At 35.5% G+C, this 16526-nt stretch overlaps 1 protein-coding gene and 1 long non-coding RNA gene across 2 annotated transcripts in view; one reads left to right on the plus strand and one right to left on the minus strand.

Annotated features, from left to right (window-relative positions):
* Window positions 1-16526, minus strand: part of PCDH9 (protocadherin 9) — a 1072888-nt gene that overhangs the window by 685594 nt on the left and 370768 nt on the right. The window lies entirely within an intron of this gene.
* LOC145530596 (uncharacterized) overlaps window positions 1-16526 on the plus strand; it is a 59383-nt gene that overhangs the window by 17885 nt on the left and 24972 nt on the right. Inside the window, exon 2 of the long non-coding RNA XR_014071924.1 lies at window positions 13646-13742. This is a non-coding gene — a long non-coding RNA (uncharacterized LOC145530596). The remainder of the gene's footprint in view (window positions 1-13645; window positions 13743-16526) is intronic.

Consider the following 16526-nt stretch of genomic DNA (forward strand, 5'->3'; position numbering starts at 1 on the left):
TTCCAGAAAACATTTATTTCTGCTTTATTGACTATGCCAAAGCCTTTGAGTGTGTGGATCACAACAAACTGTGGAAAATTCTGAAAGAGATGGGAATACCAGACCACCTGACCTGCCTCTTGAGAAATTTGTATCCAGATCAGGAAGCAACAGTTAGAACTGGACATGGAACAACAGACTCGTTCCAAATAGAGAAAGGAGTATGTCAAGGCTGTATATTGTCACCTTGCTTATTTACCTTATTGAGAAACACTGGGCTAGAGGAAGCACAAGCTGGAATCAAGATTTCCAGGAGAAATATCAATAACCACAGATATGCAGATGACACCACCCTTATGGCAGAAAGTGAAGAACTAAAGAGCCTCTTGATAAAAGTGAAAGAGAAGAGTGAAAAAGTTGGCTTAAAGCTCAACATTCAGAAAACTAAGATCATGGCAACTGATCCCATCATTTCATGGCAAGTAGATAGAGAAACAGTGGAAATAATGATGGACTTTACTTTTAGGGGCTTCAAAATCACTGCAGATGGTGACTGCAGCTTTGAAATTAAAATATATTTACTCCTTGGAAGAAAAGTTATGACCAACCTAGACAGCATATTAAAAAGTAGAGACATTACTTTACCAACAAAGGTCGGTCTAGTTAGGGCTATGGTTTTGCCGGTAGTCATGTATGGATGTGAGTTGGAATAAAGAAAACTGAGTGCCAAAGAATGAATGCTTTTAAACTGAGGTGTTGGAGAATACTCTTGAGAGTTTCTTGGTCTGCAAGGAGATCCAACCAGTCCATCCTAAAGCAAATCAGTCCTGAATATTCATTGGAAGGACTGATGTTGAAGCTGAAACTCCAATATTTGGCCACCTGATGCGAAGAATTGACTCAGTTGGAAAGACCCTGATGCTGGGAAAGATTGAAAGCAGGAGGAAAAGGGGATGACAGAGGATGAGATGGTTGGATGGCATCACCAACTCAATGGACACGAGTTTGAATAAGCTCTTCAAGTTGGTGATGGACAGGGAGGCCTGGTGTGCTTCAGTCATGGGGTAGCAAAGAGTCAGACACAACTGAGCAACTGAACTGAACTGAATCAAATGGATATCCAGATATTTGTATATTATTATTATAAAACCACTAAATGCTCCCAACATGCTCAATACTCAATGCATTTAAATCTAAATAATCATTTTTAAGTTTTGTTCCTTCTAGGAGATTTATAAGATTTTTCTTTTTTTTCCTTTTTTGGTCACAGTAAAATAAATTCTTCTATATTTAACTGTTGCTGATATTTTCAACCCGCTATTTTCCACCTATTGTTATCATAGTGCACTTAGGAAAGATTATTCTTTTGAATTGCTTTCAATTTTATTACTTCTCAATTACTCCTCAGCTTCCTTAACACTTGACTGTAATTACTTTTGGAAAGTCATTCCTCCGATTTCTTTTCCTTTTTGACCACAATGGTAATCTCTCTCCTCCTCAGCAACTCTCTTCATTTCAGTATCCTGACTTTTCCTTTTAAATGTTTGCTAATATTTCATTTAAGATTTCTTCACACATCTTAAAATCAACCCACTAGCTTAGATCTCCTTATAATTTTCCTTTCACATCCATAGCAAAGATGACTCCTAACATCCATTTATCTGTAGAATAATTATGTATTTTTTGTCTATTTTCCCTTTGATGTCCTAGTGCTGGGCAGAGTGTCTAGCATGCAGTAGGTTCTTAAAACTAATTATTTATTTTGAGTAAAGTGTTTGGTGTAATTTCAAATTCTGTTATGGAACCACATATTACATGGGAATTCATAGAATCCCATATATTGCTACATCTCATTAGAATCATGGAATATTATTTCATTCACACACACTGCATACAGGCATAGTCTTCAGAATATCCCAGTGTAAAGAATGCACTGTTATCACTGTAAACCCATGAGCAGGTGGTTATGTCCCCATGGGTATAATATGACCCCCCTCTTGCCTGTCAGGGTAGGTAGTTAGGAGGCTTAAATGTGATAACTAAGTGTAAAAGAATTTGAGAAGTATGAGGGGAGGTCCAAAGCCAGGTTGTATTAATATCAACATTCTAAATTATTTGTAACGTGGTCCTATTATTTCATATTAAATTTTAAAACTAGAACGGTATTTGTTTTTTGAAACAACAAACGAGGCCAATGCTTTTAACAATTCTTTGACTTCTTAAACATGCTCTGATAATACGTTTAACTGATAATTTGCAACTGATAATATGTTAGCTCCCTAGAATAACGTGTTGTCTTTGACCCTGACTACACTGTTCCAAGTATAATCACTGGCAAACTATTATTCAGAAGGACATACACTTGATATCTAACCACTATGTGTATTTACTTATTTATTGTTTGCCTTATAACGACTTAAGGAACTCACATATTTAAAGATGTGTACTTTTCACTTTTGCTCAGTGATGGTAGGAATGCACAGTAATTTTCCTCTGTGTTTCAAACAAAATATGCAGAACAAGAATGAAAGGAAATATATCCAAGTGGATTTGATCACCAGGAAAATACAGGAAAAATTAACTGTAGTTTTATTGTCACTAATCCTCAAGACTCTTATCACAACTTTCTGAAAATTCTTGAGCTCTAGCATTAATCTCCTTGAAAGGGAGACACTCAATTTACAGTGTATTTTGCATGTCCCTAAACAAGTCTTGAATGATGAATTTCACTGTCTGACTGAGGTGGTTTACCTCAGCACATAATTTCTTATATTAATAACCTTCCCCACAGGAGCTGAATGACCTTCTATAAATACAATCCCTCATTCAATCAAAAAATTAAAACCTGTAACCACCTCACAATTCATCATCTTTTTTACAGGCAATTGTTGAAGCAGAAACAAAACACAAATCCCCAATCCTCAACCCATGTAATATAAAATCACGCAGCCTTCTGCACTTATGTACCATGGATATATGGAAAATCACGTAGCCTTTTGTGTTTCAAATCAATTCTATTGAGTGGATTTCTGTTTACAGTAAGCCACAGTTTTCAGAGCAAAATAAGAGCTCCTTTTCCAAAATCAATGGCATCCTAAAACAATAGCTTCCTGAATGTTTGTATATTTTCAAGCAGTCTTTAAAAAAATGCACCTTTATATGACTACCTCAACAATTATGGTAAATTTAGATTATAGGGTTATTCTTGGAATCTGCAAGATCTTTATTTGCATAAAACTATCAGAGAATGAATTTAAGAGTTCAGTAATGGAGGCTTTCGCTTTGGGTAAGATTGATTGAAGTGTGTACTGAATTTCACTCTGCTTTAAAACCCTAAAAAATATACCCAACAAACTAAGGTTCTTAGTTCAGCCTGAAAAGATCTCTACCTGAAAAACAATCCTAGAGCAGATTGTAGGGTTATGTCAGAAAATTCTCTGGTAAACCAGAAAATGTCAGTTAAAAGGCTTCAGATAATTGCTATACTTTCAAAGTGAATAAATTTAAAATATTGAATAGTATTTTAAAATTCAATATTCTTAACTACTTCTCATTATAGTAACTATGGAAGCAGAGATTGTATTTCTATAAGAAATGGAATGTTTTTAAAGGCAAAATTGGAGTTCAATTAGGAATAGCTCTCTTCATAAGGCAGACATCTCAGTTACCTTGAGCAGCTTCTGATGGCTTATCCAATTGATAAAGTTACAGTGAAGGATTATATTTACTGCATTTGGTCCTGTCACATTATGTAAGCAGTCTTACTTATACCAAAATTATATGAAGAGAGAGCCATCTGTGGACGATCTAACAAAGCTAAAAAATTGTCACACACACATTTCACAAATATGTTTTGCATAAAGCAGAAGCAAAGCACCTATTCAAACCTAGTGTAATAATTGGAAAATACTTGACAGTCTTCAGTTTTACAGGTTAGTTTTCCCTCTGAGGATACCACCAACCAAAATATATCCCTCTTCCGTTCTCCTTGGGAAAAGGATAACACTACATAGTATCTCTCTTTCAGAATTTCAGACCCTTAAGGGAAGATCACAGGTACAAAATGTACTTTATTACAAAGTAGGTTATTATGTGAATGCTTCCTGTTTTTGAGAGCAGTGGAGCTGAGCTGAGTGATCACAAAAGTTCAGGGGAAATAGTCAAAGCAATATTAATAGCTATGTTCTAATAGTAATTTAAAGTGTCCTGAAATTTACTCAGTTATTGATAACAGTTTTCATAAACTAACAGATTTATAGAACTTTAAGGCCAAGTTGTTGCCACATGAATATCAGTATTATTGAGAAAACAAGACATTTGTGTAAACTTTGTAAATGTTGCATAAACTTTGTTAACTATTCCTTGAGACTACTTGCTTCTTGGGTTAAATTGTATCACATATAGGGAATATCAATATTTGTTTTCTTTTCATGGAGAGAGACACTGCTATCTCTTCAGTACTGATAAGGCAATTGTGCAGAAGTCAAATGTGATGCAAACTTATAATTTATTAAAAATATTAATTTACTATTTAACCAAAATGTTTTAGAATAAAGTATATATCTAGTTGCAAATGTCAAATGCCATGTTTGGAATAAAAAAAAAATTGATCAGTTACTTCTTTGTCAACTCCAGAACTATCAATACTTCTCTGCCTCCTTTTAACAAAGACTTGTATCCCCCTCCCAACTCTAGAAATAGAGAAAGATAGTACATTTGAGTTGCTGTTGGGGAGGAGAGCAGATTCAATGAGAGCTAATAGGTATTTTCTATCTTCAAATTTTCATGATTCTATAGGAGATGTGTGGGAGGAGGAAGATAATAGAACAAATCCAGCAATTTTCACAGAAGTAACTTCCTTATGTTCACATCCTCACTGAATTTTTGGATTGAATAACTTTGTTGGTGGACAAACACTGTCCTACCTCATGCTTGGAAAGTTCTGAATGTAAATGTCTGTCAAAGATACAATGATTTATAATGCAATCTATTCCAATTGCTAGGGCTGCTGATAACTCTAATTTGCCACTCTTGAATGAGATATGAGGAACTTTACAGTTTTACAGGTTAGTTTTCCCTCTAGTGATATCGCCCAACAAAATACATCCCCCTTCCATTCTCCATGGGAAAAGGATAACACTACCAAGACTAGCTATTATTGAAATGGTCTTGTTTTACTAATTCACTTGTTTTTTCATCTTATAAAATCTCTTATTATGTGATTAAATGCTTAGAAGTAAATAGAACTAAAGTGTATGTTTATCACTTTTTATCTGTACCTTAATGAATAGTCTCCTGGCATCACTAGAGTATGAAAGAGCTGAGAGTATTTATGTTCAAGTCAGAAACTGAGGGTATAACACAGTTAATGTATCATGATTCTGATAACTAAAAAATATGCACAATTTTAAAAGTTTAAGACACTGGTGAGTACATAAATTATTGTACACCCATTATCTAAAGAGCAGAGAATTACATCATTCATATAATTTGTTCAAATTCATAGAATTAATATTTAAGGTACGCTACACCTGGCTAATACACATAAGCAGTTGCATAATTGGCACATGCTTGACAGCTAATTATATGTACCAAACCCTGACTATGAAGAATAAATGAAATGAGGAAAATATAGCACATCCTTCAGTTGGATACATAATTATATGAGAAGTGTTTCACAACAGAGTTCCTTCTGAAAACTGTGTTTTCAAATATTTCTATTTTGTAAATTGAATAAAAACCTTATTTTAACCAAGACAATCAACATATCTAGTTCTATATGATTGAGCTGTTTTAATATCCAAATTAAAAGCAAAAGCTTATGATTATAGATCATATTGATTACTGTCTGCCAAATACAGTTCTAAGTAATTCAAATGCATATTCTTCTTGTTAATCTTCATAACCACTCAATATAATGTATGCAATCTACATTCCCATTTCATTAGGTAAGAAAACTGAGGCATAGAGCAATTAAACAATATTGTCACAAAGCTAATTGGTTAAAAAACTCAAATGTGAGTTCTGTGGCATGACTATATGTCTCAAATATCTGCAATAACACTGTTATATTACTATTTTATTACTAGGTGTGAAGTGAATTCTAGTAATCATCAAAAATGTAATAATATATCTCCACAATTCTTTCCAATTTGCTAACTATAGCATATTTCATGAAACTGTTGTCTGTTTAGTGTTTAAATGCAGTATTTATCATAGAGGTAAAATTTAATAACTTTGTGTTTTAAAAAAGTTTATAGATACAGGATCTTCCTGTCTTATCTAGACCCTGCAATGAGTTTTCAACCTTAGGTCAGATTTCAAAAGCACACAGTCCATATTGGCACAAAAAAGTGACATTAGAGAAGTGGAGAGACCATCTATTCAAATCCAGTACTCTAACAGAGAGCTATTCTCTTTTTTCCTTCTTCCAGACAGTCATTCCTAAATTTTAGTTTATCCTGAAGATATTTGACCAATGCTTATTTAGTCTTTAATATTCAATACTGGTTTTCAACTTGTATTATTTAAAAACCTTCTGGAGATCCTTTTGGGAGAGAACTCAATTGTGGTCACAAACCTATGAACAGGTGATGTTGTTTTAGTCACCAAGTCGTGTCTGACACTTTCGTGGTCTCATGGACGTAGCCTGCCAGGCTCCTCTGTACATGGGATTTTCTAGGCAAGAATACTGCAGTGGGTTGCCATTTCCTTCCGCAGGGGATCTTCCTGACCCAGGGATAGAACTCTCATCTCCTGCTTGGAAGGTGGATTCTTTACCACTGAACCACCTGGGAAACCATCAGTTTCTCCCAGAAAATGCATCATTTAAGAATGGCTTTACTTTATAAGCCACTCTTCGTAGCTCTCATTGAATCAAATTGCTAGAGTTAAATTTTAATATATATTTTATCTCAAATATAGAGCAAGATTGATTTTTTTTTTTTACATTTTCATGCAATACTGCTTTGAATACAATAGAGTCTTCCTTTCAAAGTATTTTCTCCACCATTTTATTATTTGTAAATATATTACACAGGTAACCACATACTTTATGTGAAGAGAAAAATGTAAAAACCATAGTGTCTGTATTTTGTACACATTCTCAATCAACTCAGTTTTATAATTAGCTCTGAACACAAAATAAGAGTTTTGAGTAATGCTTCTTAAAATGAGATTCTATCAGTGTCTGGGCTTTCCAGCGGGTTCTGGTGGTAAAGAACCTGCCTGCAAATGCAGGAAACAAGATCTACCAGAATCGATAGCTGGATTGGGAAGATCCCCTGGAGGAGGGCACAGCAACCCACTCCAGTGTTCTTGCCTGGATAATCCCATGGACAGAGGAGCCTGGCGGGTCCACGGGATCACAAAGAGTGGAACATGACTGAAGCGACTTAGCATGCACACACGCGCGCGCACACACACACACACACACACACACACACACACCGTATTTAGGTGTATGAGGGGAGCTCTTCATTTAAAGTAAATCTATAAGAAATGTCATCATGTACTATTAAAAACAACAGTATAATCTAGAAATGTGTATAATCACTCAAACATTTTGAAAAATTTTTATTGATACATATGTGAAAAGTATGCATATATGAGTATGCATGTGTGCCTGCTAAGTCACTTCAGTTGTGTACAACTCTTTGCGACTGTTTGACTGTAACCCGCCAGGCTCCTCTGTCCATGGGATTCTCCAGGCAAGAATACTGGAGTGGGTTGCCATGCCCTCCTCCAGGACATATTTCCCACCCAGGGATCGAACCCGCCCATCACTTAGGTCTCCTGCAGTGGCAGTCAGATTCTTTACCACTAGGGCCACTTGGGATGGAGAAGGAAATAGCAACCCCACGCCAGTATTCTTGCCTAGAGAATCCTGTGGACAGAGGAGCCTGGAGGGCTGCTGTTCAAGGGGTCTCACAGAGTCGGACACAACTCAAGCGACTTAGCAGCAGGAGCATTAGGGCCACCTGGGAAGTCTATATATGAGTATACATACACACATTAACTATGCACATAGGAAGAAATTAATAAAATGAAATATCTACAGATGTGGCAATTGTTAGAAGAATTGCACTGCTCAGCGTTACAGTGTTCAGAATTACTAGTTGGCTGGTGTAGCTGTATTACTATATAGGTATGTAGGGATGTGGATTAGTAGAATGCAGTTGCCCACAGAGCAAACCAGCATGCTAGGATATAGCCCATAACCCCTTAATACTTTTCAAAACTGACAAAATAGTATGAATATATAAACAAAATAAATGAAAGGCACACATATAAAAACATATTTTGTAAAAAAAAAGAAACATTAAAATTTCAGCAAATGATCTGAAATTGTAATGTAAGAAATATGAAGAAAATAAATAAGAAAACTAAAAGGCATAAATGGCTACAAATAAGGTGTATTCTATCAATTTGTTTCAACTATCAATATGTTTTATCTTAAATGATTTAAAATGAACTAAGAAGTGGTGTTATGATGATGATCGTTCATTCAGAATATTAAAATATGATTTCTAAATAGTCTTTGTGTAAGTCATTTAACAAAAATAATTTGCCTCCAATGGTGAATATAACTCACTTTCTTATGTTGAATCCTAAAAGCCTTCATTTACACTTGTATCTTTCTAATGCATCTATACTATGCACCTCATAAAATGTTTTCCTTAATATGTAACCATTTAATATTTTGAGAATTCTGGATGGGTTTTTGGAGTTCTACATGTAGAGGCCACAATGCAAAAATCTGATTTAATTAAGTCACACTGGATTCTAAAATTTGTTGTCCCCTTAATATCTTTATCTTCACTTCCTTGTTCAATACAGAATTGGAGGTTTGACATGATTATGTAGTCATCAGTTGTTAATTGCTGACTCTAGTTAACCTTGTTAAGTCAATTTTTTATGTTATTTCCTTATTACACAGTCAATTCCTCTTTCATTAAAAGCAAACGGACTGCTTTTATATTTTTAATCTTTAAAAAAGAAAAATGCTTAAACATTTTCTTTATCAAATTATTTGTAACACAAATATATTACAATATTATTTAATAAAATAGACAATTGCATAAGATATTTTTCCTAACAATTTTCTATGATAATTCTCAAAATAAATCTTAGCTTCTAGATATGGAAATTTAATCATCATCTATTCCTTGCAGGGCTTCACTTACTTACTATCTACACATAATCATCTGAATAAAACAGCAATGGTAATTCCTGCATTACATTATGTTACCAAATATCATTTTGCTTACCAAAGCTGATTTTCCCAGATAAATGTCATTAATTGACCTAATGAACTTCCCTTAGGAAGCCAGTCCCTTCATATAGCTTCAGCATCACGCATGGCTCCACCACCTCTGAATAGTGGGGCAGCGCTGCTCCTCATCTGATTTCCCCTGGACACAATCTATACTTCCCTTCCTCAACAACTGTATAGTATTTGTGGGGAAAAAAAAATCACTCTTTCTATGTTATATCAAAATAAAATCATGAAAATAACCCTCAGAGTGTCTTGAGTAATTGTGTGGACAGGAACCCCTTCACTTCCCACCTGGCATCTCCCCCCATAATCATAATTCATACAATCACCAGGCTCTCAATCCAAACTTCTTATTTTTGTCTAATTAATATCACATCACTCTAATTGGGTTTTCCACTTGTAAACTGCATGGATTAAGATTTGTATTGCTATGTTAATTAGCTTTAGGTACTAAGGATGATCTCCACAGCCAAGAACCAGAATTACCATTGTGGAATTTCACTATAACAACATTGAATGAATTAGTCTTTCCTGGAGACCATCCAAGCAAATTTAATTATTGAGGTTCTTAAAAGATCATGTTATAAGACTGTTTCACCACCAAGGCAGTCAGTTACATAACATAGGTACTCAGACAGCATTACAAAGAAATTTCAGTGTATCCATGAGCATTTATCAAGTACCTACACATGCCACATGCTACAATTTGTTGTGCTAAGTGCTTAGGGATCGGGTCTTTATTTTACATGAGCTAACAATTTTTGAAGAGTGACAGACATAGAGACTCGGTAAAACACAAAGTGTTTTTGAGTAAAATTAGGATGCCCTTTCTAAGGTGAGATTTCTGGGTGTCACTGTTCTCCCTTGACTCCCAGAGGTTTACTTTTGCAAGGAAAAGAATAAAGTCTCCATCTTGTGAAATTAATATTTCACAAGAGTTGAATCGATTAAGGCTCACCTTAGTGCCCTCACTAACTTAATTACCTCCTTAAAGACTCTGTCTCAAATATTGTCACCTTTTGATATAATAGGGTTAGGGCTTCAACATATATATTTTGAAGGTGAATAGATCAGCACAAAACAGTGACTTATATAATGAATGCACATTTATTAGTAAGAAACTAAAAATAAGTAACCATGTTGATGTTTGTTATAAACCAACACAATACGGTAAAGCAATTATGCTTCAATTAAAAATAAATTAATTAAAAAAATAAAAATAAGTAACCAAAATAATCATCATGAATTTTTTTATTTATTTAAATCTGTATACCCTAAACTGTGGGCTTCCTAGCTGGTGCTAGTGGTAAAGAACCCACCTGCCAATGAAGGAGACATAAGAGACACAGGTTCAATTCCTGGGTCAGGGAGATCCCCTGGAGGAGGGCATGGCAATCCACTCTAGGATTCTTGCCTGGAGAATCCCATGAATGGTGGAGCTTGGTGGACTACAGTTTAGGGGGTTGCAAAGAGTCAGACATGACTGAAGTGACTTAGCACGCACGCATGCCTCCTAATTTGCACCCTACCACATAAGAGCAGGAGAGGGAAAACATTAGGAAAGATAAGCATTATTACAGTATTTATTCCCTCTGCTTATAATCATACAGAAAGAACATTTAGACTGGAAGTAGTGAGCCCTCAGCTCCTTTTCAGTTTGCTACAATTTACTGTGTGGCCTTTGCAGGTGAGCTCTTAGGGTACCAATTATCTCATTTTAAAAATATAAAACTTGGAGGGGAAGTGCTCTGAAATATCTCCATCTTAAGGGAGACTTTGGTGGCTTTTATTTAAACAGCATGGTGGTACATTGGTGATGATGAAGATGGTGGTAACTGATAACATATTTCTAGGACAAGGTTCAGACACTCTAGCTCCTCTGTACAGAATTTCATTTTCTCAAAAATATATACACAGTGAATATTATTATTCTTACTTTTATGATATGGAAATGGAAGCTCAGAATACTAAAGAAATCTAAAGCCATATAGTCAGGGAAGAAATGGCTGTAGTTACACAGTTCATGATCTCTTTGTATCAGACTGAAATAGGTTTACAGTTTCACAGTCATGTGTGTGTGCTCAGTCATGTATGACTCTGTGACCTCATGGACTGCAGCCCTCCAGGCATTAGACCTGTGTCTCTGGAGTCTCCTGGAATGGCAGGCAGATTCTTTACCATTAGTGGCACCTGGAAAGTTCAGTCATATAAACTGTAAAAAAACCTCTTCATGCCATCTTCCATGCTTAAAAGTATTTTTTGGACAGAGAATAATTTCCATACTGAATACATAAGTTATAGGACTTAATTCTGATAATTTTGATATATTTACCTTAAAGCAGATTACTTTCAAACCAAGGAATAATGCTTTTTTTTCCCTTCAAAATATTTTACATAAAATTCTTTAAAACTCGTTTTATCAAATTTTGGTTACAAAATATTTTGGCCACACTTCATAGAGTAAATTATTATTTTTTCAAACTATATTTACTACATATACTACATTAACATTTTCTCGTATCTGTAGTCATGTGCTGTGCTGTGCTTGGTCTCTCAGTCATGTCCGACTCTTTGCCACCCCATGGACTGTGGCCCTCCAGGCTCTTCTGTCCACAGGGATTCTCCAGGCAAGAATACTGGAGTGGGTTGCCATGCCCTCCTCCAGGGGATCTTCCCAACCCAGGGATCGAACCCAGCTCTCCCACATTGCAGGCAGATTCTTTACCACCTGAGCCACCCTGGAAACCTTATCTTTACAATTAAATTACATAACTCATATCTGAGCTTGTTGGAATGGGTCCATTGTATATTTTTTAAATGTACATGTATATAATATATATGTATAAAAACTGTATATTTGTATATTATCTAGTCTTCACAATAAGGGACATATTGAGACATAGAGGTATAATGGGGCCACAAATTTTTACATTATGTGCGTGCCTGCTTAGTCACTTCAGTACTATCTCTTTGCAACCCCATGGACTGTAGTGACTCTTCATGACCCCATGGACTGTAATCCTACAGGCTCCTCTGTCCAAGGGATTCTCCATACAAGAATACTGGAGTACGTTGCCATGCCCTCCTCTAGGGGATCTTCTGGACCCAGGGATCCAACCCATGTCTCTTACCTCTCCTGCACTGGCAGTTAGGTTCTTTACCACTGAACTTCCCTGTGGCTCAGTTGGTAAAGAATCCACTTGCAATGCAGAAGACCTGGGTTCTATCCCTGGGCTGGGAAGATCCCCTGAAGAAGAGAAAGGCTACCCACTCCAGTAATCTGGCCTAGAGAATTCTGTGGATTGTATAGTCCATGGGGTCGCAAAGAGTCGGACATGACTGAGCGACTTTCACTTCCACTCACACTTCTTTACCACTAGCGCCACCTGGGAAGCCCCTTTCACATTGTGTATCATGCAAAAATCTTTGTAATTGCTACTAGTGAAATAAAAAGAAAACTGAAAATTGTACTGTGCCCCACCATGTTCTTAAGTGATGTACAATCTGATCTTTTGACAAAGTGTGGCTTATATTCTCACACTATGAATTGGTGGTTACCTGGTTCAACTGAGAAATTTGCCTCTGCCTTCTGATGATCTGCATTAATAAGAAACCGACATTCACCTTATCAGTTGTAGACAGGGTCTTTCTATTTGAACTGTATTCCTGTGCTATGCTCCAGCTCTGCACAGACTTGGAGAGCACTATATCAAGCCGATGGCTTATGCACTTTTATTTTACCTAAAAGTAACATTACTTAGTATTCTGCTCTCATTCCAAGGATGCAGTCATTCAATCTTGTAACACCATTTGTGACCTTAAAGATCATTTTGAGTAGTTTTCACAAAATGACCAAAATTTATTTCCTCCTTTGTACCTGTTATAAAATCTCTCTCAAGAAGAGTAATTTTGATCTAGCACTTTCCTATGCCCTGTCAGTGACAACAGCAGCAAAAACTTCAATGAAAGCATATTTACAGGTGGAGAAGGAGACCAGGGGAGGACACTGCTTGGTTTAAGTTTCAGGGCTCTGTTCCCGTTCCTCATAGCCTTTGATCTGTAAATTTAGACTATATAGTATAAAAACTGTTGAAGAAGTATGAGCATGAAAATCTTGTGAAGCCATTTTTGAAAGATTACTTCATCTGACTACACACATATCACAGGGATTGTGGGCGATTGTCTGGCTGTCATTCATCTATTAATTCCATGCTCATTAGTTCCTTTGGAGGGCAGGGAAGAAGGTGGGGCCAAGTCCACAGATGTGCAAATATATGCTTTGCACATATAAATGATAGCTAATATTTGACAAAGTCAAGCAATGGCTTATTGCTTCGAAGTGTTTTCTGCTTTGATGTATTTATTAGACCTCCATATCTTTCCCCACAGCAAAAAAAAAAAAAAAGAAATGAAAAGCACATTGAGAAGCCAAACAAGTTTCCTTTTCATGACAATGACCTCCGTATAAGAAGCACACATACAAGTGGTAAGAGGAAATGTGATTAAACTGTCTACTAGAAACCTTTTAAGGTTCTCATAAAAATTGGATGTGCAGGAAATACTTGGACAATGCATTAAGTGGCGGCACACACTGAATGTGCTCAGGGTTTTAAAATTTTCAAAAAGGAAACCTATCTCTTCTGCCCGCATCAACTAATATTTCCCAGCCCTGTTATGTTGACTGCAGCTCACTGAACTCCCATCTCACCTTTCTTATTTCAAAGAAGGAATCAACTTAGAGTTTTGTAAAAAATTACATTAGTGATGAATAGAATGCTACATATTTAAATTTTCTCTCTGAGTTTAATCCCAATTATAAATGTTGCTTTGTCTTTTCTTCATTTATTTAATACACAAAGATGAGTTAACCACATTGTAGTAAAAAATAGAAGATACAAAAATATTCTTGGAATATATGGGGTCTACATAACAAAAGAATATTAAGAACAAGAGATAATAAGAATCCAGCCTCTCAGCATTTCATTCTACTTGGTTTATAAATACATTGCTGGGGCGTCTTCAGGAAAAATAAATTCCTGTGGTCAATCAGATGCTGCTGTATCTTGAGAAAATTATAAATGGATATGCTTGATGTAGAAGAAAAATGTAATCTATTTAATTTTATTCTGAAGTTAATGATGTTTTAGAAGGGTGGGGACAAGTGCACAGACACACACACACACACTGACACACACAAGGAAATCAAACAGAATACTGTCACTCATTTGATTTCTAATGCATTGTATTTCCAGGGATTTAAGAGTAGGAAGCACCAAGCAGCTGGCATGAGTTTTCTGCTCTATGGTATTGATATATTCTAGAATGGAGAAGTTTCCTTTGTAAAGTCCTGAACACCTGATACCATGAGTCATTGATTTCATTAAGTAATTATATTGACTTAATGCTCTTAATAATTTCAACTCTTATGAAGATTTTCCAGAAGTAACAGAATATGCTCACCAGTATCTCCCTTCTCTCAAATGTCTGAATAAGTAGCAAAGAACTATGGAGCAACAGGGAAAATCCGTATTTGCAGTGACTAAGAATGGAAGAGTGTTAGGGTGAACGTGTGTATGTGTATGTTCATGGATGCATGTATCTTCATCTTACTGTTTGAATGAAACTAGAAATAAAGCATATGGGAAACTAGTGAAGGAGAGTCAGTAGTCAACTAGAAAAAAATATTAGTCCTCAGTATCAGCACAAGAAGAAAATTGTAGTCTCTCTTTTAGAGACGCCAAAGAATAACTGATGATCTCTCTTTCTTGAAAGACTACCAGAGCATATTTGATTCACAGGATACAGAAGCCTTGAGTAAAACTCTTGTCTCTGCCACTTGCTAAGTATTTAATATTAAAATAAATTCACTTGGCTTTTCTGTGTCTTAGTTTCTTCCTCCATATAATATCAGTTAGCTAAGAACAACCCCTTAACTGTCTTTCATCCCTAAATCATTTTAAAGAAATTAACTTTGGAAATCCTTCATTCTTCTTTCAAGGTGATTTCTAAAATAGTTCTGTTATAACTGTTAACTCAAATGAATATTTCAAAAGCACATCAGCAAAACAAAACTAAAAGCTTACTTCTCTAAGTAAATAATTTCTAGAATAGTATATCTCAGGGCTTCATGGGTGGAGCTAGTGGTAAAGAGTGCACCTGCCAATGCAGGAGCTGTTAGAAATGTAGGTTTGATCCCTGAGCCAGGAAGATCCCTTGAAGGAGGGCATGGCAACCCACTCCAGTATTCCTGCCTAGAGAATCCCATGGGCAGAGGAGTCTAGCAGGCTACAGTCCACAGGGTTGCAGAGTCAGACACGCTGAAGTGACTTAGCACACAAGCATGCATATACCAATTAAATGCCCTCTTCATTCCCACTCATAAGAATTCACATCATTCAGTCTGGAAAGTTAAAACAAAAATTTACATTTTTTATCTAGGCTCAGATGTGGTAAATATCCTCATTTCTTTTTTTTTAGAACAGACTTATAAGATTTTTAAGTTACATATTGCAAATTCAGAATATGCTAAAATTATAATAATGTAACTGAGGGGGGAAATGTCTACAAAACCATTTTTGGAATATCTAATAATGTGTCAAAATTTAGAAAATAGCCAGTTGCCTAGAAATAGTATAGGTTTTGCATTGATATTAAACATATTTCATCATGCGTTATGTATTAACTTAGAAATAGTTGAAATAATTCTTTATTGAGTTACTAGGAAACTTATTCTTTAAGCTGTTATGAGAGACATATTTAAACGATATAACAAAATGTTTAGAAATTATATCTTCATATTTTATCACTCAGAGAACCACAAAACAAGTCAACTTCCTAGTAAGCTAATACAATATTTTGTCCTGCCCCTTGTGTTCTGAGGTATGTGTGTTTGTTTGCTGTATTTGAGTCTTTCTTTTTTCAGAAAGCAAATGTTCTCTTTCTATAAAAGACTTTTTCCTTAATAATCTGTGATCTAAAATGTCTTTCATCTCTGACATCAGTATATTTTCAGCATTGTCAACAAAATAATATTAAAGAATCCATTTAAGGAAAATAAATTTCTCAGTTTCTCAGCTGAATAGGGTAGTAATTGTTTTGTATAACTCAACAGGAAAGATTAAGAGGACTTGTCAACAGTATATATTATCATGTTGTAGGTGGTATTCTCTCATAATCCAAATAATACAGCCAAATTTGGTGCCCACTGAGAAAAACACTTTCAAGATTTGGTACTGCTACAATAGTAAAGTAGATTTATTAGACCTCAGTA

This window comes from Giraffa tippelskirchi, chromosome 12 (genome assembly GCF_054371585.1).
Source record: "Giraffa tippelskirchi isolate mGirTip1 chromosome 12, T2T-mGirTip1v1.2.pri, whole genome shotgun sequence".
Classification (NCBI taxonomy): Eukaryota; Metazoa; Chordata; class Mammalia; order Artiodactyla; family Giraffidae; genus Giraffa; species Giraffa tippelskirchi.